This window comes from Lolium perenne, chromosome 1 (assembly GCF_019359855.2).
Source record: "Lolium perenne isolate Kyuss_39 chromosome 1, Kyuss_2.0, whole genome shotgun sequence".
NCBI classification, from domain to species: domain Eukaryota; kingdom Viridiplantae; phylum Streptophyta; class Magnoliopsida; order Poales; family Poaceae; genus Lolium; species Lolium perenne.
Window position 1 is genome coordinate 82674314 of NC_067244.2, and position 16828 is coordinate 82691141.

Sequence of the window (16828 nt, forward strand, 5' to 3'; positions counted from 1 at the left end):
CCACGGCCCACGGCCCACGCACACCTGACGGCCGACAGGCCCGAGATTAGCTTGCCGACCTCACTCCATGTCGTCCTCACTCCATGTCTCATCGCCGTAAACAAAAGTCGCACTCACAGTACTCGCTGGCTCTCCCGACGCCCCCCACCCACCGCCGTCGACCGGACCCCCGCTGTCCTGCCTCGCCGCCGATGGCCTGGACGACAACCTCCTCCGTCCTCTTCGTCCAGGCGACCGGAAGCCAACGGAAGGCCAGGGCACCCAGCGGGAGGGGCAAAAGGAGGTGGACGGGCGGTCCCCGTCTCCACTGGATCCGCAGACGCGGCCACCCGCCTTCTCCATTGCCGATTCCGTGCCACATCGCCGCCCTGCACGCGAGACCGCCGCGCTTCCCTGTCCGCCACCGCCTGTGCCGCGCGAGCTCGCCCCCGATTAGGTCGCTGCACGCCGCCTGTGCCGCACGAGCCCGCCCCGTTAGGTCGGCATCCACCACCGGAGCATTCCTGCTGCCGCAGCCGCGCGATCCCGGCTTCCACGGGAGGGATACATCCTCAACACCGGAGAAGCGAGGCCACGCCCTCAACTCTTGGGAATCGCCGGAGAATAGTTGGGGAATCGAGGCTGCCCTCCACGCCGCCGATACCCTGCCTCCACATCGACCGGCCCCCTCCTCGAAGCCCTGCCTCCATGCCTTGTCCCGTCTGCAATTGTGTTGCGCCCTCCATCGAGAGAATAAGATGTCCTGAAGCCCAGGATATTTTCGTCTTCCTCGCACGTGTGCCCAGGTACGCTTCCCGCAAGACACAATGACAGTGGCTTGTGCTGGTTTGCACCAAAAGTCTTTAATGCAATTTTAGATAGGGAGCAATTTGTTGTGCCATGTTAGTTTCTTGACATAATCCGGGCCAATTTGGGTTTGAGGCTACGGGCTATCTGAAAAGCCTGATACAATATTTTCATACTTGTGTTTATCATGTATTCGTGAACTATTTGTTTGGTTCAGAATTTCAGACTACCCAAGTACAAAATGAAACTTCGTTGCCAATTTTCAAATCACATACTGTATTCGGATATCGTTAGTTTTACTTTCTCAGTTTGATTATGTGCAATACTACTACTTACATTCACTTAGGATGGCCTTAAAATTTTATAATATGATCAGCTTCGGGATGAGGCAATTTGTTTGTTCAATGGACTTCTGTTGATGTGTTTCTTTTGCGAGCATGACAAAGTGGTTAGTGCAGTGGATGATCTTCTATCACTGGTAGTTGATAATAATCTGGGGCACTACTTTGCCGCCACACAAGATTCTGATCTTCCTAATGTGCTATGTGTGCTTGTGTATTATGTGTGGAATGATTGTGCTCAAGACTGGACCTGATGTTTGGTCGCTGTTGTTTTAACTCTTGTGCATAGGAACTAAATTAGAGACTTGGGGTTTTAATGGTGTTGATGTCATAAGGAAAAGTAAACAACAGGTGCGCTCAAGATTGAACTGTCAAGATCAGAGTATGATGCTTCCTCTCTGACTTTCGGTGTTGGCTTCAACCAAAATTCCTATTCAGAAGTAGGCATGTAAGCCTACCTACCTTCTATCCTCTAAATAATTAGTATGTTTATAACTCTGCTCCATTGCATTTTCAAATTACATCTTTGATATTGAGGTTTCACTTAACGGTTTCAAGATACTGTTAGAAATAATTCAGATTTCTAATTCTTATGAAACTCTAAAGAAGTTTAATGATGTTACTAATTTTTTATCTATCTTATGTAGGAAAATCTCTTTTGAAGTACGAATAGGACAAAATCTCTCTCAGAATGCAATCGGACCAGATAGCTGGTGACAGTTACGCCAAGCTTCTTGCATGTAAGTGTAAAAAGCTTGACATTCACGTTCTACAGTATCGATTTGCTGATGATGAAGTAATGTACAGAAAAACACACAATTGACAATATGTATGCATCCTAAATAGAAAAGGAACTCGCCAATATGTATGCTCCAAATTATCACGACATGTGTAAGGTTTCCATGTGGTCTACAACTCTGTACCTAGGTTATTGAGTTAGCTATGTACGTAGATCAGAATAATGGATACGCCAAAGGATCATAGCAACCATAGTAAGCTCTAATAAATATAGGACGGCCCCCTTTGCCATGCATGACAACCTGCCTATCAAAAGTGTTTTGCGGGTCACTACCTTCAACCCACATCGCGGCCACCTGTGAAGCTGTGGGGACATTGTACCTTCTCTGGTCCAGTCTTATGTCCGTGTTAAGGGATATTCTATATTCTTCCAGGTTCGGAACAGATCCACAGCTTTTAAAGGTCTTCACATAGGGGTTGTCCTTTAGTATCTCCAGAATGGCCCGTATGATATTGATATCAAGATCTGGAGACCGCTTCACTCTATGTTCCAAGGTTTCATCTGTATCATAGAAGTAGAGCTGGAGATGTCTAGGTCCTTTATCACCTGGCACCAGATCATCCATTTTATAATATAGTGCCCCTTGTGCACGAAATGTATACACACCTGTTCTCGCCGCACTGCTGACGGTCTTGTCGAGGGTCACTCCAAGGCTTGTGAAGGAGAAGTGGGTGTTGAAATATCGAATATGCTTTCTGAAATATTTTGCATCAGCATCAACCTGACTTGTAAACAAATGGCGCAACTCTTGAGGAACTTCAGGGGTAGCTATCTTGACTTTTCCTTTTCTGCAACAGAAAGCAGGGCCCTCATATTGTAGCTTCATTGCTCCACAATGGATGCGATCTGATCGTTTTCAAAACATGATGCTTTTCTTTGGCAGATTGTGGTACACGAAGTCATAAGGATCATCATTCTGTTCACTCTGAGGCACATCAGTTGTCAATCGGTACGAATCAAATACATCACCTGCACAAGCAGAACAAATAGTAATTTAGTTGATGCGGCACTTATTCTGACCAGAATTTAATAGTTATAAAAAAAATTATTGTTATGAGTTACCTAGACCAGTAAAAATCCTGCACTCTTCATCATCATCAAGCACTGTTTCTTCCTCTTGCATGGTTTCCGTGTTTTCTGTGTGCAAAACAAGTTAAATTGGCTTAATGTATAAATGAGGCCTTATAAAAATGTGCACAATCGCCATGCTATTTTACCTTCGAACCTAGCATCTTGTTCAACTGGTTCAAAAATCCCCGGAGGATCAGATTCATCGGTAATGTTTGTCTCACCTGGATCTGTATTAAATATCATAACAATTGATAAATAGCAGTTTACAAACACAATAAATGAATGATATGCAGAAAATGTTCTGAATATTAATTCCGTTGTACAATAATACATGGAGAGAACTAACTGGTATAGACATGAACATTAGTACATCAACAATACCTGGCTCAGATGATTGTGCGTGCATGGCAGCATTGGTTCGTGGGCTAGATGCGGAGCTATTTTTGACATGTATAGTATCGTTGTGGTCAAACAGTGTCCCGCTTTCCCTTCTGCAATGCTTATACTTGCGGTTATTGCGCAAATATTCTTCCCTCTGTTCATCCGTCATGAGCGAGTATTTTTCCCTGCGTTGATGCCGTCTCTTATCAGGATCTGCACTTTTTGCTACAAAACTCTCTTGCCCATGAAAATTTGCAGATGTGGACACATGCCCCATAGCTGACTCGCAGCATGGCGTTTGTGTCACGTTGCTCATTGGGGTATGCGGTGAACTCGGTATATAAGTAGCTGGTGGTTGAGACCCGTCGAGTCCACTCCTTGCCGCATCTATCTTTTGTTGGTGGGCTATACGCTGTCTCTGTAGATACTCAGCTTTATTTTCTTCAGACATTCGAGCATACCATGACATGTTAGTGCGTTTTGGGCGGCCTTGGCTTGGGCATACGCGATTGTTTGTTAGGTCTGTCACAGGACCAGTAATAAAACATCATTATCAGAGAATTTCCATAAACACACTGTCACAGCATCACACTCACACAAGTGTGATGTAGAGCATATATACTTTCTTAAATAAATTAAACAAGAGGCCCAAGAATATATTACCTGATAATTGGCTGAGTGAACCTGCCCCTGCAATATTGGACTGGGCGACAAGAATAGGTCTATTTCCTCCTGATTTTTCTTGCATACGCCATGCTTCATTTCTGTGCAACCAATCGGACTCATTGTCACCGACCACTTGAGATGCATAGTGCTGCACATGTGGCGGCATACCTATAAGTATTTGTAGCTACAAAATCAGCCTTTTTCAAATAACATGGCACGTATATGTTGGAAGTATAGAACACATGACCTTCTTCAGTAGCAATGTTCTGTATCTGGGTGACTCCAGATATTCTGGTGGCCTGTGTACAGCATGGTAGGTTTTCCTCATTCTCAGCGGCGATTGGCTGTTTTTTAAGTTCTTGTAATTCACGTCGGCGCTTTAAAATCTCATATTTATTATTTGCATACCGCTCCCTCTCCCTATGCCTTTTGAGCTCTTTATAATCTGCATAGATATCACACTTTAGTATGTCACATAATAATGATGAGATTGCATCCTACAATATTAATACCTGAACAGCAAACAACTTTGTGAACTGAGATTGTAGAGCATTTATATTTGTTGCATTAAAATAAAACATGATGCACATCATTATATTACCAGATAATTTGCTTAGTGAACCTGACACTTCAATATTGGACTGGGCGTTAACATGTATTTCTCCTCCTGGTTTTGGTTGCAGCTGGTATGCTTCATTTCTATGCAACCAATCGGACTCATCGTCACCGCCCACCTGAGATGCATAGTCCTGAACATGGGGCGCCATACCTGTAAGTATTTGCAGCTACAAAATCAGTATTTCATATAACATGGCACATATATGTTGGAAGCATAGAACACATGACCTTCTTTAGAAGCAATGTTATGTATCTGGGTGACTCCACATATTCTGTTGTCCTGTGTCTCACATGGTATGTTTTCATCATTCACATCGGCGGTTGGCTGTTTTTTAAGCTCCCGTAGTTCACGTCGGTGTTTTAAAATGTCATCTCTATTTTTTGCATACCGCTCCCTCTCCCTCTGCCTTTTCAGCTCTTCAGAATCTGCTTACACATGACTCCTTAGTATGACAGAAACTGACGATGTTACTGAACATTGAGCGTGCTGTCAGCTACCTTGACTTTGGCTGTTCGTTATGTCTTGGAATGGAGTCCGTGTGGAAGATGCCATATATGTACCGAAATAAGGTTCCTTGTAAAATTAAGAGGTATCAAAAAATGTGACGAAAACAAAGTAAACTGTCAAAACTGCTATCGTCAGAAAATCAACAAATACCCCAAGTAGATAAGTATTTTTGCTAAAATTTGCACGCAAACACATTTATACATACCCAAACGGATTCCTTATTCAGAAATTCGTAAAGGTTGACTTAAGTAAGATGTTTATGCAGAGATCAAATGTTTCAAGCAATATTCATTATATTGAGATATCTCTAATTAACAAAAGTAAAAAATTGTTAATAGTAAAGCTTTATCATTCAGTTTACTGTTGTATACATTTCCCTGAACTCATGCCCCAGTGTTAGAGTCAATAACATATATCTTCATGAGATCAACAAGCAAGGCATAGAAAATCACGAATTTCACTTATATCCAGGTCACGTTTTATCACTTGTAGCCTAGGTTTTGATTTTAAAGAGAGTCATTTGATAGTGTAGGGATAATAATATAGTCTGAAATCTTGAGAAAATGCTAGGCTTAATTACCTGAAGCTATACAGTCAGAATCACCGGTCAATTGTCCAGTTGTTTGCCTAAAAATTCAATAGAGCTATGACCATATGATTTACAGTACATGCTTAGTTTACTGATTTCAACCTCTTGCGGCTTCTATTACTTCATGTGGTAGCAATGCAGAAATCGCAGCATATACATGTACTCGACCACAGATGCAAACAATTATCTGACTCAAACCAAATATTGTATGAAGGTGTATGAAACTGCAGTCATTGATTTCGCTGATATGCAGATAATTGCGTTCAGCCAACGTAAGAGCCCTGATTCAATAATTTGATTCTGAGTAATGCTGCAGGTCACAGTTTACCAGAAAGTGATCAGGTAAACAGTGGTGGAACCGCTGGGAAGAAGTGCAGCTGCGTGCGTCCTGCTGGAGCCTGTCACATGGCGTCGGCGTGAGGGCGATATGGCGGCAGGTTGACGACGGCGACAGGACTGCGTGGTGGAACGCGAGAACGGCGAGAGGAAAGCGTGCTGGACGGCGAGAATTGCTGCTGGGCGGCAACGGCGAGAGGAAGGCGTGACTGACGGGACGGCGACAACGGCGAGAGGAAGGTGTGGTGGACGGCGAGAACTGCTGCTGGGCGAGAAGTGCTGCGGGGTCTGAGGAACGGTTACGTGATTTGTGTTCGTGTATCGATCGATGTCCTTTTTTTTTCTATGGAGCAGAGCAGACGTGGTCTGCTGGTCTGCTCCCATCAAAGATGTAATAGATCTCAGCTATTGGATAGGTCGATTGAAGGGTTGAGATTGGTTGGATGGGACGCTCTCGCTCTTTTAAAGTAGGAGAGATAAGGCAGCTAGCAATCTTTTCAGCTAGGCTTGGCGGAAGTGCATGCCGCACTCTGTTTTTGTTCGGTAGTGCTGCTTTTTTGGTCCGTGTATCCACGAGCTGATGGAGTGGGAGTTAATTTTTTATAGAAGGAGTGAACCGTCGCACGGAGCCTCGATCTGTGCGGCGCCGCCGCCTAGTGCGGTCCAAGAAAGTTAGAAGAATTCCAGAGAGCAAAATTTTAAACAAACAAAAACTTTTTAAATTGCATATAGTGCCATGCATAGGACTTGTGCATTTGAGTGATGTGCCATGATGATTGTTATTATGTGTATAAGGTAAACCCTAAAACCTTAAAGTGATCATGAGAAGATCACAAACCAAATAAAGTAAAAAAGAGGAAGAAAATCAAATAAATGCAAAACCCTAAAAACCCTCACATATGCCCTATGACATTTTTATAAATTTTGACCCTAGACCAATTTGGTCTTCACCACTAGTTGAATAATGTTACTAAACACTTATTACAACTTTTGGAATCAAAGATTCACAAATCAAATGGATTTCAAATACAAAACTTGCTCACATATGATAATGGTCAAATCTGCCAATTATAGTCTGATCACTACTTTGAGCCTTTGCAATTCAATTTTCTCAAACCAAACCTTGCTAACTCTTTGCACCACATCCAAGTCAAAATCAAGGTGAACACTTTTTGTAAAGATCACCATGCCAAATTCTTTCTTGATCATTAGCTATGCTCAACCAAAGTTGCAACTTTTTATTAGGTGCAACAATCTCACACTTGTCTATTTTTGCAAAACTTGGAATTCAACAATGCCACCACCACACTCCATCACCTCTGGTCATTTCTAACTCATTGAAATACTTACAATTCAAAACTTGCAACAATTTGAATTGAATCAAATTTGGACAAAAATCAAAAATGGCATCTATGTAACTATTTGACACTATTTGCTATAGTGATCTACCCATCTAATCTACATCAAACCTAGCCCAATTGGTCCCCTGGTTCCCTCTAACCATCAATGCCACATAGTAAACCTAAGGGGGAGAGGCTAGCTCACATGTGCATGGCCATGCCGGCCATGGCGCCACCATGCCGAGCCACCCCTCCTCTCCCTTCCTTCCCCAACCTGGCCACCATGCCGTTGCTCGCCACCTCACTCTACTGGAGCCCCTAGAGCAAGCCATGGTCGAGGAGGAGCTCGACAGCCGCCGGAACGCGCGCGCCCAGCACGGCGACGCCATGCCGATGACGTCGCACGTGTGCACGCTCGCAGACGCCGCTGGACACGCGCTGCCTCGCCACCCTACGCAAGCCCTGGACCCCCTGCGAGCACGTTGAGCGTCACCATGCCACCGCGACGCCGCCAGACACGCGCACAGCACCAACCAGTGACCGCCGGCGCCGGAGACGACGACATGCTTCCGTGAACTCTGCGGCAGACTCGGAAGCAACGCGACCAATCTAGCCACCGCCCGACCATGCTGTCGCCGCCAAACGCTTCGCCAGGAACCGCAGAACAGTGCCACACCCTTGCCTAGCTCGCTAGCTCGCCGGAGAAGCCGCGCCATGGTCGACTTCTTCACTGCCCCGCAGCACCCTCGCGCGCCTATAAAAGGAGACCTCCCCTCGTCGATCTGAGCACACCAGCACCTTCCCCTCTTCTCACTCGACCGCTTGAACCACCCCACTGCCTCGATTAGCCACCGCCGCCGCCCAATTGAAGCCTCACTGCCACCAGACGCCGCGGAAGCCTCACCGTCGATTGGAGCTGTTCCAGGAGGAGCCGCCGGTACCAGGAGCTCCGCCGTCGTCTACAACTTCACCACGCACACTGCCCACCGCCGCTGGAGCCACGGTGAGCTCTCCGACCCCCTAGGCTCGCCGCCAGACCTTCGGCATCTCGCCGGAGAAGACGATGGCCCTGTGCCATCCGATTCACTTCTAATCCAACGCGCTAGATTAAAACATACCGCTTCGGGTTTTATGAGCCGCTGACGCCTGGACCCCACCCTGTCAGCGCGCCGCGCATCTGTGGACCGTGGCTGGGCTGGACTGGGCCGTTTTAATTCGAATCTGGCCCAGTTTCATTTCCCGCCGGCCCTTTTAATTCAAACTCGATTTAAACAATTTCAAATAATTTCAATACTGCCCAAACTTTGAAAATCAATAGATTCAAATTGGCTCAACCAAATTTAATGAATTTTATATGGTTAGAAAGCTATGGAAAATATCTACAGAATGCCACTGGTCCCATGACCAGATTAGTTGTAGAATTAATTTGATAAAAAGAAGAAGGCAAGGACTTTTCCATATTCAAATAATTATTAAAAATCAACCAAAATAGATATTAAGTTAATTCCAACTCTAATAGCTCACATTTGACTTACACTAATTGTTTATGCAATAAAATGGTGTGGTCACTTTGCATGATCATGCCCTAGTTTAATTAATGGACAATATGGCTAGTTTATGTAGTTGATATTGTCCAAAACTATTAAGTAAATCATATGAAGTATTATACTTCATTTAAACCTTGTCTCAAATGAATTCATGTGATGTTTGGACCCCTGGCCAAACTCACTTATATGAATTACTTAGATATTTAAATCATTTGTAGCATTACTAAATGGTATGAGGTGGTCTACCTCATTTAAATCATTTTCTCAAATGATAATGATGAATATTTGACTTAGGTCAATATAAGTTCATATATGATTGTTTGAGAAATTAAATCTTAAGAAGATTTCAATGAGAGGAAATTATTTCTCAAGAACCCTATGGAAACTATCATTTACATATTAAATAAAAAGAAGTGAATTCTCCTCAAGCAACACAACCCATGCACCCTAATTAGATTATTTGTGTGCATAGAATAGTTGGTGTGTTTATATGTGATACATGGAATAGCCATTGAATTAGTGAGTAATTATACTCGTATTCAAATTTAGACGCTAGCACCGGAGAGTACCCGGAAGAAGAAGGTTGCTACCAGGAGGAGGAGGAGGAGAACTTTGAGAACTACCAAGGCAAGCTAATATTCTTGCAAAGTGCAAAGCCCTTTGGGGCAAGGCACCATGAGTCTTATCTTTTCTTATATAAGCCTATCCCAAGTTTATGCATTACAAGTTTTTACTTGTTTTCTCAAGAAGTTATTTTTATAGTTAACTTTGGTCAAAGTACAAGAGGTTACTAGAGTAGTGAAGTTATTCTCAATCAAGCAAGGCAAGATAGCACCCCTCATGAATTAGAGCTAGTGCTAATGAAATAAAACTTGACTACTCTAGATGGGAACAATGTGAATTGAAATGAAGTTTGAAACCTTGGAATGGTGAAGGATTCCATTGAATTATTTTTGAAATTGAATATGACCAAGAGAAGATAGTGATTTTTGATAAACATGATATTGGTTTGAATGCGATACCTTTCCAATAGTAAGTACCCCCACAATACCTGATTATGGGTAGGGCTTAACTGGAAGTTTATGCATCTTAGTATGAGTTCCCTCTGAACACACATCATAGGGGTTATGCTTGAGGCTGCCTCCGTTGTTGAGAAAAGATGTGAATTGAGGTGAATTGTACGGCCAAGCCCTGTGCAGTTCCCAGGTTGACAGTTGGTCTTCACTGGGAGGCCAAGCTCATGGGTGACGCCCCGGAACCGGTACCCTGAGGATCCCAGCGAACCCGCCGAAATCCGCACGATATCGATTCGGAGACTCCCTCCGACACGACGTGCGCGACGAATCACACACGTGATGCCAGAGGAATTAACATGAGCGGTAACATTACAACAGGATTACAATAGAGCCCACAAGATACATATATTACAACAACGACTCCAACGAGTCAAGATACAAACATACAATACAAAGACCCAAATCATACAGAAGATCAAATACGTCCGAGTACGGACAAGATACAAATTGGACTAAGAGTCCTGAAGATAACCAGTGGCGTCCATAACCCTGCCCAGGCCAAGCCGGAAGGGTAACCTTGCAAACATCGTCTTCATCGAACATATCTTCATACCTGCCCGGTTATATCCCGTAGAAGCAGCAATAAGTACGGGTTCGTACTTAACAAGACTTCAAGACGTATAAGCATTCGTCAACCAGTCGTCCTTTGTACTTGAGGCACGCAGGGGACTTAGAGGACGCAAGAGGAACGTCATAGGCAATATGGTGGGGTTAAGCGGCAACGCGCAAGCACTAAAAAAACCTATAGAGACACTCTACAACATTCGTCTAATCAGAGAAGGTGAGAGAGCGCACAATCTAACAGTTCTATACTCTGCAAACATAACCCAACCGATGTGTTCCCCCCTCGCAAAGAGGTACTGGCAAAGGCACTCACACTGTTGACAAGTTTTAACCATTTATTATTGAAGTTGTGCTAACTTACTACGCAAGTTATTGTTAATAAACAACAGGTGTAAGTTGTCTATGGTCGAGTCATACAGCTCCAAGTCGTCCATAACCGCGGACACGGCTTATCGATAAGATTGTAACCCTGCAGGGGTGCCCAAATGTGCCCACACGCACGCTCAACCCACTTACGACAGGTGGATATCACGACACGCACTCTCCTTCACTACAACAATGTCCAGGAAGCCACCTAACTAAGTTAACCCGTATCGAAGTCCGGCCGTGCTCCGAAGCGGACTTAGCTGTTTGCGTCTACGGCTAAGAGGATCAGAGCCCACTAGAGGATGACCTCTTAACAATACGTACCGCAACCTACGAGCGTGCAAGAGACAGCGGGGTTACAAGGCAACTTGGCTTCCCCAAAAGTAACATCATATCATCTGACCACAAAGAAACATGCTTGCACGCCTGGGAGAAACAAAACAAACATCCAAACTAGTTGTGGCCACTGGACAAGGCTGTAGATTCCGGCAGTGGTCGAGGGAAGACCCGGAAGCATACCCACGTGTGGTTAGAGCGCTCAGTCTCGGAACAGATAACAAGAACTCAGGGTCCTAGGTTATTTAGGAAACACAAGTGAGCCGTCACAAAACGAGCAGCTGACCCACCGATGCCTCCGCTAAGCAACTATCAACAACTAAAGTAACCATGATTCTTCCCAACATATAACCCGATAAGATAACAAATAACGGTAACGAGATAAAACAGCACTAGCATGCACTACGACTCGCAAGGCAGACTCGATAACCAAACAATAGCCGTAGGAGGTGGTGGTGGCAATATGGGCTGCTTGAGGTAACAAGTGGAAAGGACACGTGACAAAAACGCAACTTAAGGATAGCATGAGGGAGAAGGCAAAATAAAATAGGTGAGCGACTCCTACAGGGACATGAGTATAGGGGAAATGCTTGCCTGTTAAAGATTGCTGAGGAACATCCGGAGAACTTGTCGTATCTCACCACACCACTTCGCGTTCCTATCCGGGAAGAAGCAAATGCTGGACAAACAACGGATGCAAGTCTTACAACTATGAATAAGAACCGGCATGATCAAGATGATATGCATGGCATGGCAGATATGATGCGATGCAACTATCCAATTAAGCGGAGTCGAAACCCCGGACAAACAGTTTAGATTGTAATTGCATATTTACCGGCAAAGTTAATGGTTGTTAGAATGGCAGTAACATGGCAAGGGTGATCTACTTCCATTTTAAACGGAGCGAGGAAAACCCTAGTTGGAAATCCAAAATGCTCCGCATATATGTGAGGTGAACATACACGAACTATCAACGAGCGACATGATGCGAGATGCAAACAGATGAATGGATGGCATATTCATGTTCCTCATGTTTTTCTGATCAATTTTCATATATAAAACATTTTTTCCGGGTTATAGTTTACAAGATATGATTTTTGCAAGATAAAAGCATTTTCTGGGATTTTAGATAAAACAGAGAAAAGGAAAAGGTTGTTTATACTGAGCTGAAGCTAGACAGACAGGTGGGGATCCACGCCATGGCAAATAGGTTGGTTTTACTGCGCTCACACAGGAATTCGAACTAAGGACGCTCGGGTGAGGATCAGATGTGGTGCCAGTGTGCTGCTGGGTAGATTTTGAAACCATAGAAGGCTCAAACAAGATATGGTGTAAGCGGTGGATAACTAAATTTCGGACAGCTGAACTGAAGAACGTGACAGCGCGATTTCCTGTAGACAGATTTTTGCACGGATTTTAAAGTGACGGCAACGGAGAAATGGGACATGCTTTTGAACGATACGAAATAGGTTGAGCAAGAGGGATGTGCCAAGATTTGAATGTGATGGTTTTGGTCAGGAAAGGCGCACGGACACGACGGCGAAACGCGCCGGAAAACGAGACGATGAAACAGCGAATCTGAATCTGAAACGGAGACTGTTTTCTGGAGCCGACTTTGGAAGACGATAACTTCGCCGATTCTCCACCGTTTTGTATGATTCAAATACCTGGAGAAAGAGGATGACGTTGTGCATCTAAGGGTACCAAAAACTCGTGCTAAGATGGTCTGGTTTGCCGGGGATCTTCGTCGGAAAACAGAACAGTGAAACAGCCAAAAACTGTGCATTTTTCGTTTCCGTTCGATCTCCTCTCACAACGTCCATCCAGGGTCATGCACTCATGAAGGGAGGAGGAAGAGGGGTGCTGTTGTTGCTGCTCACCCTGGGTTGGTCGGAGACGAGGAGGGAACGTCGGAGAAGGTGCCGGTGACGGGGACAAAGGTTGGCCGGGGGTAGACGACGGAGGAGGCGAGGACGAGCTCGGGAAGGTGCAGACCTTGCTGTTCCGGGAAGAAGACGGGATTGAAGAGGAGGCAGTCGTGGTGCTCTCCACGCTCAGGTACCGGAGAGGCAGACCATGGCAATGGCGTCGGCGGCGGCGAGGTTTAGACGTGGAGAAGCTTCGGTTGGGTTTTTGTCCAGGGAAGTGGAGAGGGTGGCGGCGGCTGCTGTGGAGGAAGAGGTAGCTAGGGTTGGATGGGACAGGAGCTGCTGGTTTTTATAGAGAAGGTGGCGTCGGTGTCCAACAGCAGCAGGGAGGCGGCGTGGAGGCAGCTCCACCATGCCGTACATGAAGAAGAGAAAGCCAAGGAGGTTTACTGGGGTGGGCTCTGGCTGTTTAGGTGGAGATTTTATTGGGCTCAACGTGGGATTGATCAAAAGATGTCCACACAGCCCTTTAAGAGTTGAAAGAATTTAATTAGGATAGAACAAAGATAAGGGAGATGGAAAAGATGGACACGGAAGAGACAAGATGACATAAAGAAAACGAGAAGAGAGGATCCAAAACACATTTTGGAAAATATTTATTATTGAACCAAAACAATTTTTGCAAGAATTTAAATATTCGGTTTTAGGGTTTTGTTAAATAAGAAAAGAATTGAGGCGGATTTCATATACCATACAAGAAAGAAATAAAATAGGGTGTAACAAAAAATAATTTCTATTTTGTCAAAACATCGGTATGATGCATGCATGATGTCATGATGATGCATAAAAAGGAAAAGAACAAACAAATCTAATAGGGGTGCTACCCAGGGCCGTTACAGGAGAGGTGCTCATACTAGGATTTGTAAGTGAAAGGTTATGGTTGATGATCCGCGTACTGTGTTACGATGATTCAGGGTAATCCCGACGGATGAAATCAAATGTTGTGACACAAGTGTGCAACCTCTGCAGAGTGTAAATCTATTCGAATAGCCGCGTCCACGGGGTTACGGACGGTTGGAAAGGCCATACAGTTTCCGATGTCAAATATTTGAAATGTTGGTGAAATGACTTATGAAGTGGTGAATTGAATTGAAATCACCACTTGAATGGTGGGAATGACACTAATGTTCCCACTTGAGTTAGTTAGCACTTGAATAAGCTTTTATCAAATACTTGTGAACTAAAGTTGGCTTTATGCAAATAAACTAGAGCTTAGCAAACCTTACTAGAATGTCTAGCACTTACATTAGTATTAGTTTGCGAGTACTTGAAGTACTCACGGCTTTGTCCCTGGCTATTCAAATGGCCAGAGTATGAAGATGAACAAGGAGATGACCAGCAGGACGCCTACGACAACTAGGAGTCTTCCAACGTCAAGCGTTGGCCTGTGGACTAGAGAGTCCTTGTATCTTACGCTTCCGCTATGAACTTGTGTTTGTTCGTTGATCAATAGATCAACTATTCGTGTAATATGGATGATGTGATTCCAAGTTGTAAGACATTATGGTTTGTAATGAATGATGACTGTGATACTTAACTATTATGCCTCGCAACAACAATATTCCTGGGATTGCGATGTATGACATAATAGGCATTCGGACTTAAAAATCCGGGTGTTGACATGCTTGCTAATAGACTGCAAAAGATTATCCTAAACATTGTGCATAAAAATCAGTATGGATTCCTGCAGAAAAGATCAATACAAGATTGTTTAGGTTGGGCCTTTGAATATCTCTTCCAATGTCACAAATTTCGAGAAGAAATATTAATCCTTAAGCTTGATTTTGAAAAGGCCTTAGATAAGATTGAGCATGGAACCATTTTGGACATTCTTAAGGCAAAAGGGTTTGGTAATAGATGGATTAACTGGATCAAATCCATCTTCACAAATGCTACATCATCTATTCTGTTAAATGGAGTTCCAGGGAAAAAATTCTATTGTAGAAGAGGAGTAAGGCAAGGTGATCCCCTCTCACCTCTTTTGTTTGTACTGGCAGCAGACTTTCTTCAATCAATTCTCAATAAAGCTCTGAGACAGAATCTGATATCTCTCCCTATTAACTGCCCAAGTTGTCCTGATTTTCCCATCATTCAATATGCTGATGATACACTGGTCATTATGAAAGCAGATGCTTATCAACTTACTTGCCTCAAAGCACTCCTAACAACCTTTGCTTCCTCAACTGGTCTGGAAGCCAACTATCAAAAATCCAGTATGGTTCCTATTAACATGAATGAAGAGAGATTAAAACACTTCACATCCACTTTCAATTGCCAAAGTGGAAGTTTCCCATTCACTTATCTTGGACTTCCTCTTGGGATTACCAAACCAACTCTTGAATATTTCATTCCAATGGTACAAAGAGTTCAAAAAAGACTTGGAGGGATTGCAGATTTTCTAAACTATGGTGGCAAATTGCAAATGGTGAACTCAGTACTTGCATCTCTCCCTATCTTTTACATGTCATGTTTTGATGTGCCAGTGACTATTAAGGATCAGGTGATAAAATACATGAGGCATTGTCTATGGAGAAAAAGAAATGCAAAGGTTCAAGCCAAAGGTACTGCCTTGATTTCTTGGAACAAAGTTTGCAGACCAAAGAAGCAAGGAGGCTTAGGTGTTCTAAACTTGGAAATCCAAAACAAAGCTTTGCTGCTAAAAAATCTTCATAAATTTTACAATAACTTGGATATTCCTTGGGTTCAATTGATCAGATCATCTTATTATGGAAATGGGAGATTACCTGGTACAAACCTGGAAGGTTCTTTTTGGTGGAAGGCACACTTAAAACTAATTGACCACTACAAGCAAATGGCAAGGTGTAACTTGGGAGATGGCAGCACAGCTTTCTTTTGGACTGATTTATGGAATGACAATTGTCTGCATCAGCAATTACCACATTTGATTACCTTCGCTAAAAGAACTGATTTATCAGTGGCAGAAACTATTAATACTGAATACTTACAGGACCTCTTCCATTTGCCTCTCTCTGTACAAGCTTTTAATGAATTCGAAATTCTTGAAGACATTTGTATAACAGCAGGACAAAGAATTCAAATGGGTGATCAAGATGCCTGGACATATATTTGGGGCAACAATTCTTTTTCTTCAAAAAAAAAGGCATATAATGTTTTGATTGGGGTTCTTCCAACACCAGATCTTTTTCCATCCCTATGGAACACTTCCTGTCAAGTTAAACACAAAATCTTCTTCTGGTTACTTCTACATGATAGGTTAAACACAAGAAACCTGCTCAGAAGGAAATTTTTTGAGATTCCCACATATAATTGTGCCACTATAAACTGTGTTCAAGAAGACACTCTAGTTCATTTATTCTGGTCTTGCCCTTTTGCTCAAGAATGTTGGGACTACCTCTGTCCACAGAGGACAAGAAACCTTTCAGTACATGAAGCTTTTTATGACATCAGAGATAAATTAAGACTCCCTTTCTCAATGGATATCATCATTTTAGCAGCATGGGGTATCTGGAACATCAAGAATAACAAGATCTTCAAGAATCAAAGGCCTACTTTCCAAACATGGAAATACTTATTCCATCAAGAGCTTCATATGTC

At 43.5% G+C, this 16828-nt stretch overlaps 2 long non-coding RNA genes across 3 annotated transcripts; one reads left to right on the plus strand and one right to left on the minus strand.

Annotated features, from left to right (window-relative positions):
* The first annotated feature begins 505 nt into the window (after positions 1-505).
* On the plus strand, positions 506-6539 carry LOC127303557 (uncharacterized). 2 transcript variants are annotated; one of them, XR_011755915.1, is made up of 5 exons: positions 506-785; positions 1417-1610; positions 1775-1867; positions 4728-4815; positions 6076-6539. It is a non-coding gene; the product is annotated as an uncharacterized lncRNA (long non-coding RNA). The 2 variants fall into 2 exon arrangements; XR_007853334.2 differs by having other exon boundaries at positions 1417-1575.
* A 3523-nt stretch (positions 6540-10062) lies between these two features.
* LOC139838569 (uncharacterized) lies at positions 10063-13526 on the minus strand. Its single transcript, XR_011755916.1, has 3 exons — positions 13205-13526; positions 11919-12003; positions 10063-10611 (listed from the first exon to the last, which is right to left on the minus strand). It is a non-coding gene; the product is annotated as an uncharacterized lncRNA (long non-coding RNA).
* Positions 13527-16828: the final 3302 nt, after the last annotated feature.